The sequence below is a fragment of the Geotrypetes seraphini genome, chromosome 9, assembly GCF_902459505.1.
Source record: "Geotrypetes seraphini chromosome 9, aGeoSer1.1, whole genome shotgun sequence".
NCBI classification, from domain to species: Eukaryota; Metazoa; Chordata; class Amphibia; order Gymnophiona; family Dermophiidae; genus Geotrypetes; species Geotrypetes seraphini.
In genome coordinates, this window is record NC_047092.1 from 3,843,739 (window position 1) to 3,858,229 (window position 14,491).

Genomic DNA, 14,491 nt, shown 5'->3' on the forward strand with positions numbered 1-14,491 from the left:
CAAATTGAGTAGAACTAACAAAGTTAAAAGCTAGTGACTAACAGCTCTAGAGATCAGTTATTGTGGAATAAGATTGTACAAATCAGCTACTTAAGTACTTCAGGAAACTAGATTACTGCAACGCCATCTACTTAAATCTATCAAAAAAAGTATTCTAAGACTCCAGCTAATCCAGAATACTGCAGCCAAACTGATCTTCTCAAAACGCAAGTCTGACCATGCCTCCCCACTCCTTGCCAAACTTCACTGGCTCCCAATAATCTCCAGAATCCATTTCAAATGTTCCTGCCTGGCTTTCAAGATCATTCACGGAATCCTGCCTCCTCTTATCCCACTGTCTTTCAACTCCTCCAGTCCCGACTCCTCCAGAACTGCCCAAAGGCTTAAACTAGCCTTCCCCTCTCCACGCGGCATCCACTATTCAGGCAAACTGGGAAAATCCCTTCTCTTCAAAATCACAGGTCTTTGGAACGACCTCACCACCCCGCTGCGGAACCTGAGCTCCCTTCAGTTATTCCGCAAACAACTGAAAACCTGGCTTTTCAGCAAATTGTAGCTCTATCCTTCCCCCCCTTTCTCTCCCCCCTTCTACACATAAGTTCATGTCATCCTTTTTCTTCTTCTCTACCCACTATTTTAAGTTCTTGTAAACCGTGTCGAGCTCCATTCTCATGGAGATGATGCGGTATATAAACTTAAGGTTTAGATTAGATTAGATTAGGAACAGATGTGTTTTTAGGCGATTCCTAAATTCCCCAAAAGTAGTAAGCATAAGCAATTGTTTCAGATCTTTACCCCATAATGCTGCTTGATGTGAGAAAAAATGTTGACGATGTCTTTTAAATTTACATCCTCTAACAAAATTCAAGTGTGAGCTTCTCTTATGTCTGTTGGTTGAGAAAGAGAAAAGGTCAGTTATATATTTAGGGGCTAAACATCCAAACTTAAACTTCACACGTGCCTCCATCGGCAGCCAATGCAGGAGTCGGTAGGAAGGAGTTCCATGATCGAACTTCTTCAACCCAAAAATCAGCCTGACCGCCGCATTTTGCACCCGTTGTAATCGCTGCAAGTTCTTCTGGGAAATTGCCAGATAGGCGATATTACGGTAGTCGCGTTGGCTCAGTACAAGGGATTGTACCAAAATTCTAAATGATGAGACATCAAAATATGCTCTAATGCAGTGATTCCCAACCCTGTCCTGGAGGAGCACCAGGCCAATCGGGTTTTCAGGCTAGCCCTAATGAATATGCATGAGAGAGATTTGCATATGATGGAAGTGATAGGCATGCAAATTTGCTTCATGCATATTCATTAGGGCTAGCCTGAAAACCCGATTGGCCTGGTGTTCCTCCAGGACAGGGTTGGGAACCACTGCTCTAATGGACCGAAGCTTCCAGAGAGTAAAAAAACCCTTTCTAACCACAGAGTCCACCTGTCTCTTGCACTAACTGACCTGAACATCTTTGAAATATGTGATAACGTTCCCATTTTAAAACAACAGTTCGATGAATAATAAAAGTCTAGTTGGGCCACATAAGATTCCAATGTATAGTTAATGCCACAGTTCTCACACCCTAAACAAAGCTTTTCGGAATGAGCTGAGTCACCAAAACAAGCCCAAAAACATATCCTCGGTCATAAGGTAAGACAAGCAAACACTCTAAAAACAGCAGAGTTGATTCTATTTATGGGCTCTACTTGGGAGATTACAGAGAGTGTGACGACCGTCCATGTGATGCAAAGCTCAATACACAACCTTGAGGAAAGACGGCACGTGAAAGGCACGCTAGCAGCAGGAGAGCGGGTGGGACAGTGGGACAGAGCTACTCTCCACGCAGCGCACACGGAGAGAGCAGGAATGCAAGCGGAAAAAAAGGGCAGCCTGTGTTAATCCAACTTCTGGCACTGCAATCATAGAAACATGATGGCGGATAAAGGCCAAATGGCCCATCCAGTCTGCCCATCCACAGTAACCATTATCTCTTTCTCTCTCCGAGAGATCCCACGTGCCTAATAGAAACATGACAGTAGATAAAGGCCAAATGGCCCATCCAGTCTGCCCATCCACAGTAACCATTATCTCTTTCTCTCTCCAAGAGATCCCAAGTGCCTAATAGAAACATGACGGTAGATAAAGGCCAAATGGCCCATCCAGTCTGCCCATCCGCAGTAACCATTATCTCTTCCTCTCTCCGAGAGATCCCACGTACCTATCCCAGGCCCTCTTGAATTCAGACACAGTCTCTGTTATAGAAACATGACAGCAGATAAAGGCCAAATGGCCCATCCAGTCTGCCCATCCGCAGTAACCATTATCTCTTCCTCTCTCCGAGAGATCCCACGTGCCTATCCCAGGCCCTCTTGAATTCAGACACAGTCTCTGTTATAGAAACATGACGGCAGATAAAGGCCAAATGGCCCATCCAGTCTGCCCATCCGCAGTAACCATTATCTCTTCCTCTTTCCGAGAGATCCCACGTGCCTATCCCAGGCCCTCTTGAATTCAGACACAGTCTCTGTTATAGAAACATGACGGCAGATAAAGGCCAAATGGCCCATCCAGTCTGCCCATCCGCAGTAACCATTATCTCTTCCTCTCTCCGAGAGATCCCACGTGCCTATCCCAGGCCCTCTTGAATTCAGACACAGTCTCTGTTATAGAAACATGACGGCAGATAAAGGCCAAATGGCCCATCCAGTCTGCCCATCCGCAGTAACCATTATCTCTTCCTCTCTCCGAGAGATCCCACGTGCCTATCCCAGGCCCTCTTGAATTCAGACACAGTCTCTGTTATAGAAACATGACGGCAGATAAAGGCCAAATGGCCCATCCAGTCTGCCCATCCGCAGTAACCATTATCTCTTCCTCTCTCCGAGAGATCCCACGTGCCTATCCCAGGCCCTCTTGAATTCAGACACAGTCTCTGTTATAGAAACATGACGGCAGATAAAGGCCAAATGGCCCATCCAGTCTGCCCATCCGCAGTAACCATTATCTCTTCCTCTCTCCGAGAGATCCCACGTACCTATCCCAGGCCCTCTTGAATTCAGACACAGTCTCTGTTATAGAAACATGACGGCAGATAAAGGCCAAATGGCCCATCCAGTCTGCCCATCCGCAGTAACCATTATCTCTTCCTCTCTCTGAGAGATCCCACGTACCTATCCCAGGCCCTCTTGAATTCAGACACAGTCTCTGTTATAGAAACATGACGGCAGATAAAGGCCAAATGGCCCATCCAGTCTGCCCATCCGCAGTAACCATTATCTCTTCCTCTCTCCGAGAGATCCCACGTGCCTATCCCAGTCCCTCTTGAATTCAGACACAGTCTCTGTTATAGAAACATGACGGCAGATAAAGGCCAAATGGCCCATCCAGTCTGCCCATCCGCAGTAACCATTATCTCTTCCTCTTTCCGAGAGATCCCACGTGCCTATCCCAGGCCCTCTTGAATTCAGACACAGTCTCTGTTATAGAAACATGACGGCAGATAAAGGCCAAATGGCCCATCCAGTCTGCCCATCCGCAGTAACCATTATCTCTTCCTCTCTCCGAGAGATCCCACGTGCCTATCCCAGGCCCTCTTGAATTCAGACACAGTCTCTGTTATAGAAACATGACGGCAGATAAAGGCCAAATGGCCCATCCAGTCTGCCCATCCGCAGTAACCATTATCTCTTCCTCTCTCCGAGAGATCCCACGTGCCTATCCCAGGCCCTCTTGAATTCAGACACAGTCTCTGTTATAGAAACATGACGGCAGATAAAGGCCAAATGGCCCATCCAGTCTGCCCATCCGCAGTAACCATTATCTCTTCCTCTCTCCGAGAGATCCCACGTGCCTATCCCAGGCCCTCTTGAATTCAGACACAGTCTCTGTTATAGAAACATGACGGCAGATAAAGGCCAAATGGCCCATCCAGTCTGCCCATCCGCAGTAACCATTATCTCTTCCTCTCTCCGAGAGATCCCACGTACCTATCCCAGGCCCTCTTGAATTCAGACACAGTCTCTGTTATAGAAACATGACGGCAGATAAAGGCCAAATGGCCCATCCAGTCTGCCCATCCGCAGTAACCATTATCTCTTCCTCTCTCTGAGAGATCCCACGTACCTATCCCAGGCCCTCTTGAATTCAGACACAGTCTCTGTTATAGAAACATGACGGCAGATAAAGGCCAAATGGCCCATCCAGTCTGCCCATCCGCAGTAACCATTATCTCTTCCTCTCTCCGAGAGATCCCACGTGCCTATCCCAGGCCCTCTTGAATTCAGACACAGTCTCTGTTATAGAAACATGACGGCAGATAAAGGCCAAATGGCCCATCCAGTCTGCCCATCCGCAGTAACCATTATCTCTTCCTCTCTCCGAGAGATCCCACGTGCCTATCCCAGGCCCTCTTGAATTCAGACACAGTCTCTGTTATAGAAACATGACGGCAGATAAAGGCCAAATGGCCCATCCAGTCTGCCCATCCGCAGTAACCATTATCTCTTCCTCTCTCCGAGAGATCCCACGTGCCTATCCCAGGCCCTCTTGAATTCAGACACAGTCTCTGTTATAGAAACATGACGGCAGATAAAGGCCAAATGGCCCATCCAGTCTGCCCATCCGCAGTAACCATTATCTCTTCCTCTCTCCGAGAGATCCCACGTACCTATCCCAGGCCCTCTTGAATTCAGACACAGTCTCTGTTATAGAAACATGACGGCAGATAAAGGCCAAATGGCCCATCCAGTCTGCCCATCCGCAGTAACCATTATCTCTTCCTCTCTCCGAGAGATCCCACGTACCTATCCCAGGCCCTCTTGAATTCAGACACAGTCTCTGTTATAGAAACATGACGGCAGATAAAGGCCAAATGGCCCATCCAGTCTGCCCATCCGCAGTAACCATTATCTCTTCCTCTCTCCGAGAGATCCCACGTGCCTATCCCAGGCCCTCTTGAATTCAGACACAGTCTCTGTTATAGAAACATGACGGCAGATAAAGGCCAAATGGCCCATCCAGTCTGCCCATCCGCAGTAACCATTATCTCTTCCTCTCTCCGAGAGATCCCACGTGCCTATCCCAGGCCCTCTTGAATTCAGACACAGTCTCTGTTATAGAAACATGACGGCAGATAAAGGCCAAATGGCCCATCCAGTCTGCCCATCCGCAGTAACCATTATCTCTTCCTCTCTCCGAGAGATCCCACATGCCTATCCCAGGCCCTCTTGAATTCAGACACAGTCTCTGTTATAGAAACATGACGGCAGATAAAGGCCAAATGGCCCATCCAGTCTGCCCATCCGCAGTAACCATTATCTCTTCCTCTCTCTGAGAGATCCCACGTACCTATCCCAGGCCCTCTTGAATTCAGACACAGTCTCTGTTATAGAAACATGACGGCAGATAAAGGCCAAATGGCCCATCCAGTCTGCCCATCCGCAGTAACCATTATCTCTTCCTCTCTCTGAGAGATCCCACGTACCTATCCCAGGCCCTCTTGAATTCAGACACAGTCTCTGTTATAGAAACATGACGGCAGATAAAGGCCAAATGGCCCATCCAGTCTGCCCATCCGCAGTAACCATTATCTCTTCCTCTCTCCGAGAGATCCCACGTGCCTATCCCAGGCCCTCTTGAATTCAGACACAGTCTCTGTTATAGAAACATGACGGCAGATAAAGGCCAAATGGCCCATCCAGTCTGCCCATCCGCAGTAACCATTATCTCTTCCTCTCTCCGAGAGATCCCACGTACCTATCCCAGGCCCTCTTGAATTCAGACACAGTCTCTGTTATAGAAACATGACGGCAGATAAAGGCCAAATGGCCCATCCAGTCTGCCCATCCGCAGTAACCATTATCTCTTCCTCTCTCTGAGAGATCCCACGTACCTATCCCAGGCCCTCTTGAATTCAGACACAGTCTCTGTTATAGAAACATGACGGCAGATAAAGGCCAAATGGCCCATCCAGTCTGCCCATCCGCAGTAACCATTATCTCTTCCTCTCTCCGAGAGATCCCACGTGCCTATCCCAGGCCCTCTTGAATTCAGACACAGTCTCTGTTATAGAAACATGACAGCAGATAAAGGCCAAATGGCCCATCCAGTCTGCCCATCCGCAGTAACCATTATCTCTTCCTCTCTCCGAGAGATCCCACGTGCCTATCCCAGGCCCTCTTGAATTCAGACACAGTCTCTGTTATAGAAACATGACGGCAGATAAAGGCCAAATGGCCCATCCAGTCTGCCCATCCGCAGTAACCATTATCTCTTCCTCTCTCCGAGAGATCCCACGTGCCTATCCCAGGCCCTCTTGAATTCAGACACAGTCTCTGTTATAGAAACATGACGGCAGATAAAGGCCAAATGGCCCATCCAGTCTGCCCATCCGCAGTAACCATTATCTCTTCCTCTCTCCGAGAGATCCCACGTGCCTATCCCAGGCCCTCTTGAATTCAGACACAGTCTCTGTTATAGAAACATGACGGCAGATAAAGGCCAAATGGCCCATCCAGTCTGCCCATCCGCAGTAACCATTATCTCTTCCTCTCTCCGAGAGATCCCACGTGCCTATCCCAGGCCCTCTTGAATTCAGACACAGTCTCTGTTATAGAAACATGACGGCAGATAAAGGCCAAATGGCCCATCCAGTCTGCCCATCCGCAGTAACCATTATCTCTTCCTCTCTCCGAGAGATCCCACGTACCTATCCCAGGCCCTCTTGAATTCAGACACAGTCTCTGTTATAGAAACATGACGGCAGATAAAGGCCAAATGGCCCATCCAGTCTGCCCATCCGCAGTAACCATTATCTCTTCCTCTCTCCGAGAGATCCCACGTGCCTATCCCAGGCCCTCTTGAATTCAGACACAGTCTCTGTTATAGAAACATGACGGCAGATAAAGGCCAAATGGCCCATCCAGTCTGCCCATCCGCAGTAACCATTATCTCTTCCTCTCTCCGAGAGATCCCACGTGCCTATCCCAGGCCCTCTTGAATTCAGACACAGTCTCTGTTATAGAAACATGACGGCAGATAAAGGCCAAATGGCCCATCCAGTCTGCCCATCCGCAGTAACCATTATCTCTTCCTCTCTCCGAGAGATCCCACGTGCCTATCCCAGGCCCTCTTGAATTCAGACACAGTCTCTGTTATAGAAACATGACGGCAGATAAAGGCCAAATGGCCCATCCAGTCTGCCCATCCGCAGTAACCATTATCTCTTCCTCTCTCCGAGAGATCCCACGTACCTATCCCAGGCCCTCTTGAATTCAGACACAGTCTCTGTTATAGAAACATGACGGCAGATAAAGGCCAAATGGCCCATCCAGTCTGCCCATCCGCAGTAACCATTATCTCTTCCTCTCTCTGAGAGATCCCACGTACCTATCCCAGGCCCTCTTGAATTCAGACACAGTCTCTGTTATAGAAACATGACGGCAGATAAAGGCCAAATGGCCCATCCAGTCTGCCCATCCGCAGTAACCATTATCTCTTCCTCTCTCCGAGAGATCCCACGTGCCTATCCCAGGCCCTCTTGAATTCAGACACAGTCTCTGTTATAGAAACATGACGGCAGATAAAGGCCAAATGGCCCATCCAGTCTGCCCATCCGCAGTAACCATTATCTCTTCCTCTCTCCGAGAGATCCCACGTACCTATCCCAGGCCCTCTTGAATTCAGACACAGTCTCTGTTATAGAAACATGACGGCAGATAAAGGCCAAATGGCCCATCCAGTCTGCCCATCCGCAGTAACCATTATCTCTTCCTCTCTCCGAGAGATCCCACGTGCCTATCCCAGGCCCTCTTGAATTCAGACACAGTCTCTGTTATAGAAACATGACGGCAGATAAAGGCCAAATGGCCCATCCAGTCTGCCCATCCGCAGTAACCATTATCTCTTCCTCTCTCCGAGAGATCCCACGTGCCTATCCCAGGCCCTCTTGAATTCAGACACAGTCTCTGTTATAGAAACATGACGGCAGATAAAGGCCAAATGGCCCATCCAGTCTGCCCATCCGCAGTAACCATTATCTCTTCCTCTCTCTGAGAGATCCCACGTACCTATCCCAGGCCCTCTTGAATTCAGACACAGTCTCTGTTATAGAAACATGACGGCAGATAAAGGCCAAATGGCCCATCCAGTCTGCCCATCCGCAGTAACCATTATCTCTTCCTCTCTCCGAGAGATCCCACGTGCCTATCCCAGGCCCTCTTGAATTCAGACACAGTCTCTGTTATAGAAACATGACGGCAGATAAAGGCCAAATGGCCCATCCAGTCTGCCCATCCGCAGTAACCATTATCTCTTCCTCTCTCCGAGAGATCCCACGTACCTATCCCAGGCCCTCTTGAATTCAGACACAGTCTCTGTTATAGAAACATGACGGCAGATAAAGGCCAAATGGCCCATCCAGTCTGCCCATCCGCAGTAACCATTATCTCTTCCTCTCTCTGAGAGATCCCACGTACCTATCCCAGGCCCTCTTGAATTCAGACACAGTCTCTGTTATAGAAACATGACGGCAGATAAAGGCCAAATGGCCCATCCAGTCTGCCCATCCGCAGTAACCATTATCTCTTCCTCTCTCCGAGAGATCCCACGTGCCTATCCCAGGCCCTCTTGAATTCAGACACAGTCTCTGTTATAGAAACATGACGGCAGATAAAGGCCAAATGGCCCATCCAGTCTGCCCATCCGCAGTAACCATTATCTCTTCCTCTCTCCGAGAGATCCCACGTGCCTATCCCAGGCCCTCTTGAATTCAGACACAGTCTCTGTTATAGAAACATGACGGCAGATAAAGGCCAAATGGCCCATCCAGTCTGCCCATCCGCAGTAACCATTATCTCTTCCTCTCTCCGAGAGATCCCACGTGCCTATCCCAGGCCCTCTTGAATTCAGACACAGTCTCTGTTATAGAAACATGACGGCAGATAAAGGCCAAATGGCCCATCCAGTCTGCCCATCCGCAGTAACCATTATCTCTTCCTCTCTCCGAGAGATCCCACGTGCCTATCCCAGGCCCTCTTGAATTCAGACACAGTCTCTGTTATAGAAACATGACGGCAGATAAAGGCCAAATGGCCCATCCAGTCTGCCCATCCGCAGTAACCATTATCTCTTCCTCTCTCCGAGAGATCCCACGTGCCTATCCCAGGCCCTCTTGAATTCAGACACAGTCTCTGTTATAGAAACATGACGGCAGATAAAGGCCAAATGGCCCATCCAGTCTGCCCATCCGCAGTAACCATTATCTCTTCCTCTCTCCGAGAGATCCCACGTGCCTATCCCAGGCCCTCTTGAATTCAGACACAGTCTCTGTTATAGAAACATGACGGCAGATAAAGGCCAAATGGCCCATCCAGTCTGCCCATCCGCAGTAACCATTATCTCTTCCTCTCTCCGAGAGATCCCACGTACCTATCCCAGGCCCTCTTGAATTCAGACACAGTCTCTGTTATAGAAACATGACGGCAGATAAAGGCCAAATGGCCCATCCAGTCTGCCCATCCGCAGTAACCATTATCTCTTCCTCTCTCTGAGAGATCCCACGTACCTATCCCAGGCCCTCTTGAATTCAGACACAGTCTCTGTTATAGAAACATGACGGCAGATAAAGGCCAAATGGCCCATCCAGTCTGCCCATCCGCAGTAACCATTATCTCTTCCTCTCTCCGAGAGATCCCACGTGCCTATCCCAGGCCCTCTTGAATTCAGACACAGTCTCTGTTATAGAAACATAACGGCAGATAAAGGCCAAATGGCCCATCCAGTCTGCCCATCCGCAGTAACCATTATCTCTTCCTCTCTCCGAGAGATCCCACGTGCCTATCCCAGGCCCTCTTGAATTCAGACACAGTCTCTGTTATAGAAACATGACGGCAGATAAAGGCCAAATGGCCCATCCAGTCTGCCCATCCGCAGTAACCATTATCTCTTCCTCTCTCCGAGAGATCCCACGTGCCTATCCCAGGCCCTCTTGAATTCAGACACAGTCTCTGTTATAGAAACATGACGGCAGATAAAGGCCAAATGGCCCATCCAGTCTGCCCATCCGCAGTAACCATTATCTCTTCCTCTCTCCGAGAGATCCCACGTGCCTATCCCAGGCCCTCTTGAATTCAGACACAGTCTCTGTTATAGAAACATGACGGCAGATAAAGGCCAAATGGCCCATCCAGTCTGCCCATCCGAAGTAACCATTATCTCTTCCTCTCTCCGAGAGATCCCACGTGCCTATCCCAGGCCCTCTTGAATTCAGACACAGTCTCTGTTATAGAAACATGACGGCAGATAAAGGCCAAATGGCCCATCCAGTCTGCCCATCCGCAGTAACCATTATCTCTTCCTCTCTCCGAGAGATCCCACGTACCTATCCCAGGCCCTCTTGAATTCAGACACAGTCTCTGTTATAGAAACATGACGGCAGATAAAGGCCAAATGGCCCATCCAGTCTGCCCATCCGCAGTAACCATTATCTCTTCCTCTCTCCGAGAGATCCCACGTACCTATCCCAGGCCCTCTTGAATTCAGACACAGTCTCTGTTATAGAAACATGACGGCAGATAAAGGCCAGATGGCCCATCCAGTCTGCCCATCCGCAGTAACCATTATCTCTTCCTCTCTCCGAGAGATCCCACGTGCCTATCCCAGGCCCTCTTGAATTCAGACACAGTCTCTGTTATAGAAACATGACGGCAGATAAAGGCCAAATGGCCCATCCTGTCTGCCCATCCGCAGTAACCATTATCTCTTCCTCTCTCCGAGAGATCCCACGTACCTATCCCAGGCCCTCTTGAATTCAGACACAGTCTCTGTTATAGAAACATGACGGCAGATAAAGGCCAAATGGCCCATCCAGTCTGCCCATCCGCAGTAACCATTATCTCTTCCTCTCTCTGAGAGATCCCACGTACCTATCCCAGGCCCTCTTGAATTCAGACACAGTCTCTGTTATAGAAACATGACGGCAGATAAAGGCCAAATGGCCCATCCAGTCTGCCCATCCGCAGTAACCATTATCTCTTCCTCTCTCCGAGAGATCCCACGTGCCTATCCCAGGCCCTCTTGAATTCAGACACAGTCTCTGTTATAGAAACATGACGGCAGATAAAGGCCAAATGGCCCATCCAGTCTGCCCATCCGCAGTAACCATTATCTCTTCCTCTCTCCGAGAGATCCCACGTGCCTATCCCAGGCCCTCTTGAATTCAGACACAGTCTCTGTTATAGAAACATGACGGCAGATAAAGGCCAAATGGCCCATCCAGTCTGCCCATCCGCAGTAACCATTATCTCTTCCTCTCTCCGAGAGATCCCACGTACCTATCCCAGGCCCTCTTGAATTCAGACACAGTCTCTGTTATAGAAACATGACGGCAGATAAAGGCCAAATGGCCCATCCAGTCTGCCCATCCGCAGTAACCATTATCTCTTCCTCTCTCTGAGAGATCCCACGTACCTATCCCAGGCCCTCTTGAATTCAGACACAGTCTCTGTTATAGAAACATGACGGCAGATAAAGGCCAAATGGCCCATCCAGTCTGCCCATCCGCAGTAACCATTATCTCTTCCTCTCTCCGAGAGATCCCACGTGCCTATCCCAGGCCCTCTTGAATTCAGACACAGTCTCTGTTATAGAAACATGACGGCAGATAAAGGCCAAATGGCCCATCCAGTCTGCCCATCCGCAGTAACCATTATCTCTTCCTCTCTCCGAGAGATCCCACGTGCCTATCCCAGGCCCTCTTGAATTCAGACACAGTCTCTGTTATAGAAACATGACGGCAGATAAAGGCCAAATGGCCCATCCAGTCTGCCCATCCGCAGTAACCATTATCTCTTCCTCTCTCCGAGAGATCCCACGTGCCTATCCCAGGCCCTCTTGAATTCAGACACAGTCTCTGTTATAGAAACATGACGGCAGATAAAGGCCAAATGGCCCATCCAGTCTGCCCATCCGCAGTAACCATTATCTCTTCCTCTCTCCGAGAGATCCCACGTGCCTATCCCAGGCCCTCTTGAATTCAGACACAGTCTCTGTTATAGAAACATGACGGCAGATAAAGGCCAAATGGCCCATCCAGTCTGCCCATCCGCAGTAACCATTATCTCTTCCTCTCTCCGAGAGATCCCACGTGCCTATCCCAGGCCCTCTTGAATTCAGACACAGTCTCTGTTATAGAAACATGACGGCAGATAAAGGCCAAATGGCCCATCCAGTCTGCCCATCCGCAGTAACCATTATCTCTTCCTCTCTCCGAGAGATCCCACGTACCTATCCCAGGCCCTCTTGAATTCAGACACAGTCTCTGTTATAGAAACATGACGGCAGATAAAGGCCAAATGGCCCATCCAGTCTGCCCATCCGCAGTAACCATTATCTCTTCCTCTCTCTGAGAGATCCCACGTACCTATCCCAGGCCCTCTTGAATTCAGACACAGTCTCTGTTATAGAAACATGACGGCAGATAAAGGCCAAATGGCCCATCCAGTCTGCCCATCCGCAGTAACCATTATCTCTTCCTCTCTCCGAGAGATCCCACGTGCCTATCCCAGGCCCTCTTGAATTCAGACACAGTCTCTGTTATAGAAACATGACGGCAGATAAAGGCCAAATGGCCCATCCAGTCTGCCCATCCGCAGTAACCATTATCTCTTCCTCTCTCCGAGAGATCCCACGTGCCTATCCCAGGCCCTCTTGAATTCAGACACAGTCTCTGTTATAGAAACATGACGGCAGATAAAGGCCAAATGGCCCATCCAGTCTGCCCATCCGCAGTAACCATTATCTCTTCCTCTCTCCGAGAGATCCCACGTGCCTATCCCAGGCCCTCTTGAATTCAGACACAGTCTCTGTTATAGAAACATGACGGCAGATAAAGGCCAAATGGCCCATCCAGTCTGCCCATCCGCAGTAACCATTATCTCTTCCTCTCTCCGAGAGATCCCACGTGCCTATCCCAGGCCCTCTTGAATTCAGACACAGTCTCTGTTATAGAAACATGACGGCAGATAAAGGCCAAATGGCCCATCCAGTCTGCCCATCCGCAGTAACCATTATCTCTTCCTCTCTCCGAGAGATCCCACGTGCCTATCCCAGGCCCTCTTGAATTCAGACACAGTCTCTGTTATAGAAACATGACGGCAGATAAAGGCCAAATGGCCCATCCAGTCTGCCCATCCGCAGTAACCATTATCTCTTCCTCTCTCCGAGAGATCCCACGTGCCTATCCCAGGCCCTCTTAAATTCAGACACAGTCTCTGTTATAGAAACATGACGGCAGATAAAGGCCAAATGGCCCATCCAGTCTGCCCATCCGCAGTAACCATTATCTCTTCCTCTCTCCGAGAGATTCCACGTGCCTATCCCAGGCCCTCTTAAATTCAGACACAGTCTCTGTTATAGAAACATGACGGCAGATAAAGGCCAAATGGCCCATCCAGTCTGCCCATCCACAGTAACCATTATCTCTTTCTCTCTCCAAGAGATCCCAAGTGCCTAATAGAAACATGACGGTAGATAAAGGCCAAATGGCCCATCCAGTCTGCCCATCCGCAGTAACCATTATCTCTTCCTCTCTCCGAGAGATCCCACGTGCCTATCCCAGGCCCTCTTAAATTCAGACACAGTCTCTGTTATAGAAACATGACGGCAGATAAAGGCCAAATGGCCCATCCAGTCTGCCCATCCACAGTAACCATTATCTCTTTCTCTCTCCAAGAGATCCCAAGTGCCTAATAGAAACATGACAGTAGATAAAGGCCAAATGGCCCATCCAGTCTGCCCATCCGCAGTAACCATTATCTCTTCCTCTCTCCGAGAGATCCCACGTGCCTATCCCAGGCCCTCTTGAATTCAGACACAGTCTCTGTTATAGAAACATGACGGCAGATAAAGGCCAAATGGCCCATCCAGTCTGCCCATCCGCAGTAACCATTCTCTCTTTCTCTCTCCAAGAGATCCCAAGTGCCTAATAGAAACATGACGGTAGATAAAGGCCAAATGGCCCATCCAGTCTGCCCATCCGCAGTAACCATTATCTCTTCCTCTCTCCGAGAGATCCCACGTGCCTATCCCAGGCCCTCTTGAATTCAGACACAGTCTCTGTTATAGAAACATGACGGCAGATAAAGGCCAAATGGCCCATCCAGTCTGCCCATCCGCAGTAACCATTATCTCTTCCTCTCTCCGAGAGATCCCACGTGCCTATCCCAGGCCCTCTTGAATTCAGACACAGTCTCTGTTATAGAAACATGACGGCAGATAAAGGCCAAATGGCCCATCCAGTCTGCCCATCCGCAGTAACCATTATCTCTTCCTCTCTCCGAGAGATCCCACGTGCCTATCCCAGGCCCTCTTGAATTCAGACACAGTCTCTGTTATAGAAACATGACGGCAGATAAAGGCCAAATGGCCCATCCAGTCTGCCCATCCGCAGTAACCATTATCTCTTCCTCTCTCCGAGAGATCCCACGTGCCTATCCCAGG

The 14,491-nt window shown here is 49.3% G+C and overlaps 1 protein-coding gene across 2 annotated transcripts in view; it reads right to left on the bottom strand.

Moving 5' to 3' along the window:
• The window catches only part of ELAPOR2 (endosome-lysosome associated apoptosis and autophagy regulator family member 2), a 114,328-nt gene that overhangs the window by 73,527 nt on the left and 26,310 nt on the right, over nt 1–14,491 (bottom strand). The window lies entirely within an intron of this gene.